The following is an 11,370-nucleotide window of genomic DNA, read 5'->3' as shown; positions in this document are numbered from 1 at the left end:
TCATTGCTCTCCTATTACCTATACTATAAGACTTCTTTGTCCTCACCTCAGAAAGGCAATAAGTTCCCACCGGGATAAAGATTCTCGTGATATCGGTCAAATAATCCTCGATTTGCTCGTTTTCGGCAAATGACGTAATTTGTAAGTGCTCCCTTGGCTCTGAAAAACATGGAGCATAGTAGGTTGTAAGCCTAACTATTGATGTTAATTGCATTTCTCCTATTAACATGACCAGAGAATCTGGATTTCATTAAAGACACAGAGGCTAACATTATGCATTAATCCTTTAATGCAACTCACAACAGCCGCTTACATCACAAAGAATAAGAATAAGAATGAAGTGACATAATGACAACAATATAAGGCATGAGCCAGAGAAGAGCTGCCTCTTTTAAATGCAATCGAACATCAGAACAAGGTGCAAACGAAGAATCAAGCTGCAAACTGGAACAAGGGTGCTGCAAAACGTTGGAGATAAGGAAGGAAGTCAAGGAAAATCCAAGGAAATCCATCAATTGGAATTATCTGAAAATAAAGTGAAGAACATCAAAGAAAGGAACAGAGTATCCAATAAAAAAATGAACATGAAGAGAGGATAACATGAGATACCAAAAGCTTCATCAAATGTAAACAATATTATACAAAGAAATAAATGATTACATTCTCCGTCCAAGGGAGGGACGGGGAGGGATAATGTTAGCCTCCGTGTCTTTAATGAAATCCAGATTCTCTAGTCATGTTAATAGGAGAATCGCAATTTCATTACAAGACAGGAGGCTACATTATGCATGTTGGTAGCCTTGAATAACAACGTCAGAAACATGTTCAATAGGTTACAGTAATGATGAGCAAAAGTAGAGGCATTAGACCAATCAGCAGACTTGAGGATAGCATCCATCTTACCACCAGACCAGTATGACTTGCTGGCCATTGCGCTTCTAAGAGAATGAGCTTGAAATTTGGAAAGGTCAATACAAGCAAATTTCATAGCCAATTTAACCCATCTGGCGATAGAGCAGGATGAGATGGGTTTAAAGGGTTTCACATAAGAAACGAGAAGTTGATTTGCATCAGGATGACGAAGGTCTTTCATTCTAGAATCGTATTCCTTCATGCAATCAACGACACAAAGTTTTTTACAGAAGTTTAAAACGAGGATAAAAAATAGAGTCAGACATGGTTTTAGTTCTCCTAAAAATTTCAAATTTAACACCAAAATGTCATAGCATCTATTAGAAATATCCAGAGCTTTGACGTCGGAGACTCTGTGACAAGAAACCAGGCATAAAAGAGAGGCAAGCTTTATGGAAAGACATTTCCTGTTAAGAAGAGAGGTGTCAGGCCATGAGCAAAAAAGGTCAAGCAGAAGTTTAACATCCTGCACAGATTGGTATTTAGGCCTAGAAGGTCTTTTTAGCCTAATACTTTTAAGAACTCTACAAATGATAACGTTCTTACCTACCGTTTTACCGTTGACAAGAGAATGTCCTGCGGAAACTGCAGATCTATAACAATTAATTGATCTATAGGAAAGACCATTGTCAAAAACTTCCACCAGAAAATTAATTATATTAGCAATAGAAGCCTCCACAAGATCCAAGTTCCTCTCCAAGCACCAACGAGACCATTTTCTCAAGATGCTATTATATCTGTAGTGAGTTCCTGGTGCCCCCGATTCTCCGATGAGAGTGAGAGCAGATTACGAAAGTCCAGACAATTCGTTAGATTGCCTGACACTTTCCAGGCAAGAAGGTTCAAACTCCCTGAAAGAACCAGGTAGTGATCTTCTCCGTTTGCATTTATGAGCAGACCTTGTGTTGCAGGAATCAGGAAGGGGATGTCGCAAGAAAGTTCCAGAGCTGTGGGGAACCACGCTTGAGAGGGCCAGAAAGGAGTCACCAGGATCAGTGAACACTGTTCCTGCCTCACTTTCTGAAGAACCCTTTGGATCATAGCGAACGGGGGAAAGGCATAAGGTCGGTGAGGAGTCGATGGTTGGAGAAAGGCGTTCACTGCCAGAGCGCCCGGGTCTGGTATCCAGCTGAAATACTGAGGGAGTTGGGAAGTTATTCGGCTGGCAAAGAGGTCCACATCGAAAGGGCCCCAGAAAAGAGACAAGGAATTGAAAACATTCACGTCGAGTTTCCAATCGCTGAAATCTTGAAGGAATCTCGAGTTCCAATCCGCTGAGAGATTGGATTTCCCGGGGAGATATTCTGCCCTCAGAGAAATCTTGTGTTCCAAACAGATCATTCAAAGTTTCCTTGCCAGATCGGAGAGATCCGCAAACCTCGTTCCACCGAGTCGATTGATATAAGAGACTGCAGACACGTTGTCCATTTTCAAAAGAACGGATCTGCCCTGAAGAGAGTGTCTGAAATTCATTAGGGCATAGAGACCGGCCGTCAGTTCTAAGAAGTTTATATGGTGGGATGACTCCGACTGAGACCATACCCCACCAGTGTCTTTGTCGAGGAGACGTGCCCCCCAACCATGAAGGCTGGCGTCTGACTCCAAGACAAAGTCCGGAGTCGAAACCGAAGATACCCCTTCCGTTCCAAGCGTCCAAATTGTCCAGTCACCAAGAGAGTTCCAATCTCGCTTGATGATCTAAGGAAACAAGGTCTCTGTACCACAGACCACACCTGAGGGCATTGTCTATTATTCTCTGGAGAGCACGGTAGTTGAGGGGTCCTGGGAAGAAAGCTTGGATCGAAGTAGAAAGTAGACCCAGGAGTCTGGCCAACTCTCGGAGAGTGAGGGATTCCTGTCTCAGAGCAAACCTGATCTCCTTCCGAATTTTGGCGATTTTCTTTTTGGGAAGTAAGAGGAGACATCTGGAGGTGTCCACAGTGAAACCTAGGAACTCTAGAGATTTGGAAGGGAAAAGAATGGATTTTTCCCGGTTTATAATGAAGCCAAGGTCCTCTATGAGGTTCGTGGAGATCTTGAGATCTTCCAATAATTGGGACTGAGTTTGAGACATGATGAGGATGTCGTCTAAGTAGATAATAAGTCGAATACCTCTTGCTCTGAGGATGGAGACGATCGTTCTCATGACCTTGGTAAAGCACCAAGGGGCGGATGAGAGGCCGAAAGGAAGTGCCTGAAACTGAAAGAGGTGCCCGTCCATATGAATTGAAGGAAGGGTTGATGTTCTATTGCCATAGGGATCGTAAAATAGGTGTCTTTTAAGTCCAATTTGACCAGTCAGTCTCCCTGAAGGAGAAGGTCCCTGAGAAGATGGATGTCCTCCATCTTGAATTGATGATAAACGAGGTATTGGTTTACCTCCCAAAGGTTTATCACCGGTCTCCAACCTTTGTCCGTCTTTTCGACTAAGAAGAGGGTACTTACAAATTTTCTTTGAGACCAAGGTACCTCGATAATGGCGCCTTTCTGGAGCATAGAGGAAACTTCCTCTTTGACAATTGCTAGATGTTCTAAGGAAAGATCCAGAGGTCTGGGTGTAATGGTCTGAAATGGGATGTCTATAAAGTCTATTTTGAATCCCCGGACTGTCTCGAGGATCCACGGGTCTTTTGTTAATCTTTTCCAAACATGATAGAAGTGTTTGAGTCTCCCCCCGACCCTGGAAGGGGGAGAAGTAAAAGCACTTACTTTGAGTGTTGTTGCTTGAAGCTCCACGGGGAGGGAAGCCTCTGCCACGGGAACCTCGTCCTCTCTGTGGATAAAATTGTTGGTTGGAGGGGTGGAAGCCTCTACCAGTGGCACCTGTTCCTCCACTTGATGAGAAGGGCCGGAAGTTTCCGCGGCCGGAAGAGCGGCCCCTTCTTCCGGCCTGTCCAAAAAGGTTTGTAGGGAAGATGCGTCTCATATTATTCTGGGCTTTATCCAGAGCGGTGAAAGTTGCAACATACTTTCCGATGGTCTTAATCATGTCTTCTCCGAAGAGGAGACCTTTGGGTTTACTTGAAGGTTCTTTCTCTGCAAGATCACCCAGTTTGGGGTTGATCCTGTTAAGGATAGTCTTCCTTCTCTTGATATTGAGACCAGAGTTAGCGTGACCTAGAAGTACAATCGCCCTCTGACTCCAGCCCCTAATTTGATTAATGTCGAGGGGTGAATTTGAAATATGGGATTCCTCTGCCAGGTCGAGGAGTCTAGTAAGAGGGCCGAGGACGTCAAGAAGGCGATCTTGACATGCCTTAAGGGCCCTTTCAAGACCTTTCCTTGGATCCTTTCCCAATTTGAATAAAAATTTTATGAGGTCAGGGTCGAGATTAGGGGTCTGGCAGACCTTGTCTTCGATACATGGCCTAGGGCATTCTGACCGCATGGTATTGCGTGTTTCTCTCTCTCTCTTTCTCTCTCTCTCTCTCTCTCTCTCTCTCTCTCTCTCTCTCTCTCTCTCTCTCTCTCTCTAGAGAGAGAGAGTTCCTTAGCCATTTGGTAACGAACTTACCGACATGGTCATGCGGGAACCATCTAGTACTGTTAGGACGAGAGATGTTGGTAGGGGAGAACATCTCACCACCCAGGGGATCAAGAATTGCATCTTTGGAGGAAGGGGAAGAGTCAGCCTCAGAAAGGGCATTAAGATCCATGTCGACTAAATCGTAGTCATTAAGGTCAAGTACGAACTCGTCGTAAGGCTCATTATAGACTTCTTCTTCATCAGAGTATGAGTCTGAGTCATCACGTGCATTATCGTCAATTGTGCCGCTGAGGGCACCTGCCAAAACTGTGCCGCTAGGGACACCCATCCTCTTTGTGCCGCGAGGGGCACCAATATATCTCGAGGCGCTATGACCTCCCAAAGTGCGCGAGGTGCTAGGACCTCCCAGGTTAAGTGGGGTTGTAAGACCTCCAGTAGTGCCTTCATGGTGTTTGACTTTCTTATGAGCTTTGGAGTATGCAGATTGTGGATCACGAGGAGTGTCGCCATCATTAATCAGTGGTCTTTTATTGGACATCACCTCTTTAAGTGTGTCCAGCATACATGACCCCATCTCTTTCTTCAGAAAGTTTTTAAAAGAATCACTAGTGTGGCTAGGAGAGCTTGCAACGGCGTCATCTGAATCCATGTCAGACATCGAGCCAATTTATGTCTGTTTGGATAAAGTATCTAAATTTATATTATGAATACATTGTTATTATGTATATAACTAATGATTTACAGTCTTACATTGAGTAAAATTAAATTGTTTAACCTAGGGCAAGTGTTATTTAAATCTAGGACAATTATTAATATTAAGTTAAATCCCCTTTTTTTTTTTTTATATTTTTTATGTTTAAGGTTATATACAGAGTGCACAAATATTATTAATTAGGCCTCGAGACAATTTTGCCCCGGAAATGTTCAGGGAAGGAGTAATCAATTAAGCAGTAAGGAAAACAGCTGTTCGTCGCGTCTAAATTGCTCGGAATAGAAACTGACGTGCTCGAGCTAGTAAATCTTCGATGAACAGTGGAATGACCCTTAGAGGGCAGGGCGCATAGTGCCACCGCTGCCAAGGGCCATTTCTCTGAATGCGTGTTAATTCGGAAGTCTGACGCATTGGCGGTTGAAGAGCGAGCGCGTCTATGGTATTGAGTTATGGATCCATAGGTATCCAGGGTCGTTATTTGAGCCCGAAAGCTTGCACGTTCAAGCGTGGGCCGGGATCCGAATATTTTGTTTATTTGATCGCGGAATGAGCGATTTGAATTTGCGTAAAACTAAACAGTTAAGAAAGGTCGGACATGGGTGAGGAGAAGAGGGCGGAGGTGGGGTAAAGACTACCATAAATTGGAAGTCGTAAGGGGAAGGGTTACAGGAGAGGTAACCTGTAAAAGGATCGTGAAAGAGCAAGTAGCTTCAGTTACAATCACATAAAGGGTTCTAACCAAGTAAACAGTGTACATGAGTAACAATAGGTAAACATACTATCTAATAATTAATCAAATATAATGAATATCAGTAATAACAAAGATAGCGTCAGAAGAGTAAGCAAGACAACTTATCTGTTTGTGAGCCGCATTTAAAAGAGGCAGCTCTTCTCTGGCTCATGCCTTATATTGTTGTCATGATGTCACTTCATTCTTATTCCTATTCTTTGTGATGTAAGCGGCTGTTGTGAGTTGCATTAAAGGATTAATGCATAATGTAGCCTCCTGTCTTGTAATGAAATTCAAACTCCCTGCAGCACATTCGATGAAACAATTGTTACCTTGTATTAATTAACGGAGCGGTTACAGTGACTCGTGGTGCCAATGAAGGGAATATTTCGAGGTGATGCGGGCCTTTTCACTGTTGCAATTTTGATTGCCGCTGTGTAAAAGATACTGATAAAAGCGTATTTTATACCCCTATTTAAGCAGTTGTGATTTGTATCTGTAATTACAGGTCGCATCGGACAAGACGGAATAATCTAACTTGCTGGCATTGCTCACCTTATGTTGGTAATGTGTCCGCCTGCTTCCTGCTCCGCAATTACGAGATTCCGTTAGAACCCGCTAGTTGCTCTCGTTTAAAAACGTTTAGTTCATCATTTCTATTGGTTCGCCGTTAGCGTAGTTATGCAAAACACCTATTGAAGCCTGAACATTGGATATTGTTGTACGCTCCAATGGTAGTGTCCAAACAAAGTTGCTCTATATTCAGTCGGTACTAGAGCCGCTTAAATATGTGAAGTACACTCCGATTCGCCTGCCAGAATCATGTGATTGGCTTCTGACTGACTCACCGCGTTTTCGGTTAATTTAGAGTTGGCTCTTTAATACGCATATTGCGTGAGTCTCCTGTATGGTACTATATTGCTATCGGCTATGACATTCCTATTTATTGAATCGAAAGGGGGCCCATTTTATACTTAATTTATGAGCTGCCGATATACCTAAATGTGCTCCATTTGTACCTTGTGTTACTCGGTAAACAGCCCAAACGAACAGGGTTAATTTTACAAAACTAGCACAATCTCATATTTTTACTTGGTTTTTAGATACATTTATTTTGCCCCCCTAAGTTATTAAAGACCGCTATACTTTAAACGAAATGCGTGGGTTCCCCAGAGGAATAATGTCTTTGTGTGTCAGGTCTAATCGCTCTGTAATTGTGTTTCTAAGTTGTACAGAGGCTGAGTGTTATAGATAAGAAGCGCTATATGAGGTTAACATCTAACTTTGTACAATTTTTGCCCAATCTTCTCTAGTCTTAAGTCCTGTTTCTACAGTATTAAGATAACACATGAACCACTGTTCCCTGATCTTTCTCTTAACTTCAGTGTCACCACCTTGTCTGTTTATCCTAATTTTTTCTAACACAAACCACTTTAAATCTTCACAGTTGTTGTTCTTTCCTACATAATGCTCAACAAGCGGGGCATTTATTTTTTTATTTCTTATCGCCGAGTTATGTTCCACTACCCTGGTCCGGAGTTCCCTGCTGGTCTCTCCGACATAACCAAGCCCGCAGGGGCACGTTAGGAGGTAGATAATGTTTTTACTGCGACAATTATTAAGGGTTTTTGACTTGAGGTTTTTCCCTGCGAACGTCATGTCCTTCCCTTCTATACAGTGGGGACATATGGAGCACGTACCACATTTGTGATTACCAATAGCCTGGCCTCCAGTTAATGTGATCTGTTTTTCTTTCGGGGTTTTGTAAGTTGTCACAAGGGAGTTCCTTATCAAATTATTCCTTCTAAAGGAGAATAAGGGTTTTTGCAGTGGGTTCTCTGTGTTGTAGTTAAGAATTGTTCAGTTTCTATTCACTATATTCTTTATTTGATTACTTATATGTGAATACTGTGTCACAAAAACTACTCTATCCAGGGTTGCTTTTCTTTTTTCCTTTGTTTTGATCTAATAGGCTGTCCCTATCGTAGAATCTGGCTCTTTTTAATTAATTTTTAATTAATTTGTTTGGATATCCCCTTGCTTTCAACTTCTTTTTAGTGTTTTCTGCATGATAGTAGAAGTCCTTTAAAGATGTGCAGTTCTTGCGCAACCTTAAAAACTCCCCGAAGGGTATATTGTCTTTTTGTGCATGAGGGTGATTGCTTGAGTATAACAAGAGTGAGTTTTTATCGGTAGGTTTGGTGTAAAGTTCAACCTTCAGAGTTTCATCCTCACTTTTGATTAAAATATCTAAAAATTCCACCTTTTCATTATTATAGTGAGCTGTGAATCTAAGGTTTGGGTTACCCAAGTTGATCCATTCCAGAAAGGCATCTAGATCACTGCTGGCACTGTTCCATATAAAGATGATGTTGTCTATGAAACGGTGCCAGCATGTGACATTCTCAAAAAAGGATCCCAGCTCATTAAATATGTGATGTTGTTCAAACTTTCCTACGTAAGGGCAGGCCAGGCTGGGGGCACAGGTGGCCCCGATGCTGGTCCCGTTAGTTTGTAAGTAAAGTTCCTCTTTGAATAAGAAGAAATTTCTCTTTAGGATCAATTGGATACAAGACCCTAAAAAGTCCCTGTGCCCTGCCCTAGATCAACTTCCGCCAACACCCCTGCAATCGCATCAATAGTGCTGTCCTGAGGGATGTTGGTGTACAGGGCTTCAATGTCCAGGGTGACCAGGAACTGGGTCACCCTGTTGAAGCCCTGCCCCTCGAATATGGATATGGCATGAGCCGTATCTTTGATATATGATCTTTGTTTTCTTACCAATGGCTTTAGGAAGAAATCTACATACCTACTAAGAGGTTCTAGTAGTGAACCTATACCACTAATTATGGGCCTCATAGGTGGATCTACAATGTTTTTATGTATTTTCGGCAATCCATAAATTGCCGGAGTCATAGGGTGTGATTTAGTCATATATTTGTATTCGTTTTCACATATCCATCCTTCCTCTTTGCCCTTTTTAAGAAGTACGTCTACCTCACCTTTTAATTTGCCTAATTCTGCAAATTTGCTATGTTGGTAGTATTCTTTAACGTTTAAGAGATCTCTCAATTTTTCATCATATTTAGAGGTATCGAACACCACCACTCCTCCGCCCTTATCTGCGGGTTTTATAGTTAACTCTTCGCAGTTTTGTAATGTCGTTAGGGCTATTCTTTGTTCTTTATTGAGATTGTTGTTTAATTTGTTCTTTGAGCTGTTTTTATTTAATGTTTTAATTTCTAATTCAACAACTCTCTCAAAGGTCTCTACATTTTTATCTAATTGGTTCAAATGAGGTGTAAAGGTAGATTTTGGTTTAAGACCTGTTACATTGGGTTGTTCTGTGTAGGTCTTGTCCTCAAAGAATTTATTGAGAAGTATTTTCCTAAAAAAACTTTTTAAATCACTCTCTAATTCGAAAAAATTAAGTGGGTTATTGGGGGCAAAGTTAAAACCTTTTTGTAGAATAGCTTCTTCGTCCTTGCTAAGATTTCTACTAGAGAGATTTATAATGGGGAATTCATTTATCTCCAGTACTGCTTGTTTCGTGTGGCCAGAAATTCCTGGCCTCCATTTTGAGGTTGATGGTTTCGTGCTGGATCCTGGCGAGTGTATCCCCTGTAGCCCCTCTGCCCACGGTATTGGCGTCTCCCTAAAAAACCATCACGTTCAGGTGGAGGGCCATTTCTTCCTCCCTGACCACTTTCCTGTTCCTCCTCACTGCTGGAACCCGATGTTTCCGAGAAAGTGATAAGTTTGTTTCCACCTCTGGAATACATCGGTCTTTGATATTGGGGTTTTTCCCATTTCTGTTCTCTCTTATTATTGTAGTAATCCTTATTTGTATATGGGTACACTCCTTCTACCAAGTACCTTTCCACATCTTTCTTAAATTTGTAAAAATTTTTATTGGATAAGTATTCTCTATAACTATCCGCTTCTAGTTCTAACTCTTCTAGTTTTTTCTTGGCGTCCTCTAGAGCTGGATTTTGATTTAACTGGTTTTCCAATCCATCTAGCTCCTGGTTTTCTATTTCAAGCAGTTCTTGGGCTGTCTCTATAATTAAAATGAGCCAGTCGCGGCTGCATCGATTGGCAATTAATGTTCATGTTTCTATGAATTTTGGGGGTTCCCAAAACAGGCCCGGCTCATTCCTTACTTGTAGGCCAATCAGAATTACCCCTGCTTTCAAGTAATCTATAAGAAATTCCGCGTGAAGTTCAGTTCTTATTTGTTTTTCCTTTAAATTCAGAATCTTCACAAGTTATTCGTGAGTGGTGTTATTCAGCCCCTTTGAACCACCCTTACTAGACTTTAAATTCATAGGTTTGTTATATTGGTCTTCGGGAAATCCGAAGGTTTTAAGTTTGTCCATTTTAAATTAATTGGAAACCCCTTTGCTTTGAATAGTGGGTCTAACACCTATCTGATAAATGAGACTGAAAGCCTCTCCAGCCAACAGGCTGTACAATATAGTTCAAGACAAAGAGAGGTACCACTCACATGATCAAGGGAAATAAGGTAAACTACCAAAGATGAAAAAATATTTTCCCTAGACCCACAATTTTACAATTTATATACACGAAACAATAGTAATTTCGACAATAAAATATATCAAAAGTAGATCATTTATTAAAAAGTCATTATTCAACAGTAAAAAGCATGGTTATCACACCAACCAAGGGAGCACTTACAAATTACCTCCTTTGCCGAAAACGAGCAAATCAAGGGTTATTTGACTGATATCACGAGAATCTTTATCCCGGTGGGAACTTATAGACTTTCTGAGGTGAGGACAAAAAAGTCTTATAGTATAGGTAATAGGAGAGCAATGATGGAAAGGATAGAGTAACACCATGTGTTTTGTCTATTATTTAGATTTATCGTGGCAACTGCAGAATCTAACGTATATACATAAGTGAGCTTTTAATTGTACACAACACAGGTACATACCAATGTCCTAAATTAGTTTATATTATTTCATTTCTGGGTACAGAGAGGCAATAGTGAGGAGATCCTCCATGAAAGACAGCATGTTGGGGGTATGACCACCTTTTTCAAAGCAATATGTGAGACTCCCCAGATGATATAAATGGCGATCCTAAGCTACAGTTAGCGCATATAATTTTAAAGGAGAATATGTTGTTTAATTTAATTTCTGTGTTAAAACTGTTTAGAGAAATAGTTCCTTTCAGAAATGAGACACACAGTTTATATGGTTTTGTGACTAATACATTCTATATCCTTATAGGGAATGAAAGTATAAATCTCTTCGGAGACAGAATTAATTGATTGTCTTGAAAAAGATGGTGTGAAAAGCAACAAACCATCGAAACGCGTTGACGAAAACTACAGTACAATCTAGATTAGGAATACCTTTTTCCTAATACAAATTGATTGAATGTATAAGAAATTGTGTCTTAGACAGATTGTTTGATGTACAAATAGTAATAGATAAACTCTATATCAAACAACCTGTTTTGTCTGTCCCAATTATGCTGGTCATAATGACGTTATGTGAATAA

The 11,370-nt window shown here is 41.0% G+C and overlaps 1 long non-coding RNA gene across 1 annotated transcript in view; it reads right to left on the bottom strand.

Annotated features, from left to right (window-relative positions):
- Nucleotides 1–358: 358 nt before the first annotated feature.
- Nucleotides 359–11,370, bottom strand: part of LOC144761782 (uncharacterized) — a 29,434-nt gene continuing 18,422 nt past the window's right edge. Inside the window, exon 4 of the long non-coding RNA XR_013595893.1 lies at nucleotides 359–525. This is a non-coding gene — a long non-coding RNA (uncharacterized LOC144761782). The remainder of the gene's footprint in view (nucleotides 526–11,370) is intronic.

The sequence above is a fragment of the Lissotriton helveticus genome, chromosome 6 (genome assembly GCF_964261635.1).
Source record: "Lissotriton helveticus chromosome 6, aLisHel1.1, whole genome shotgun sequence".
Taxonomy (NCBI): domain Eukaryota; kingdom Metazoa; phylum Chordata; class Amphibia; order Caudata; family Salamandridae; genus Lissotriton; species Lissotriton helveticus.
Note: the sequence above shows the minus strand (reverse complement) of the source record. Positions and strands in the feature narration are given on the sequence as shown.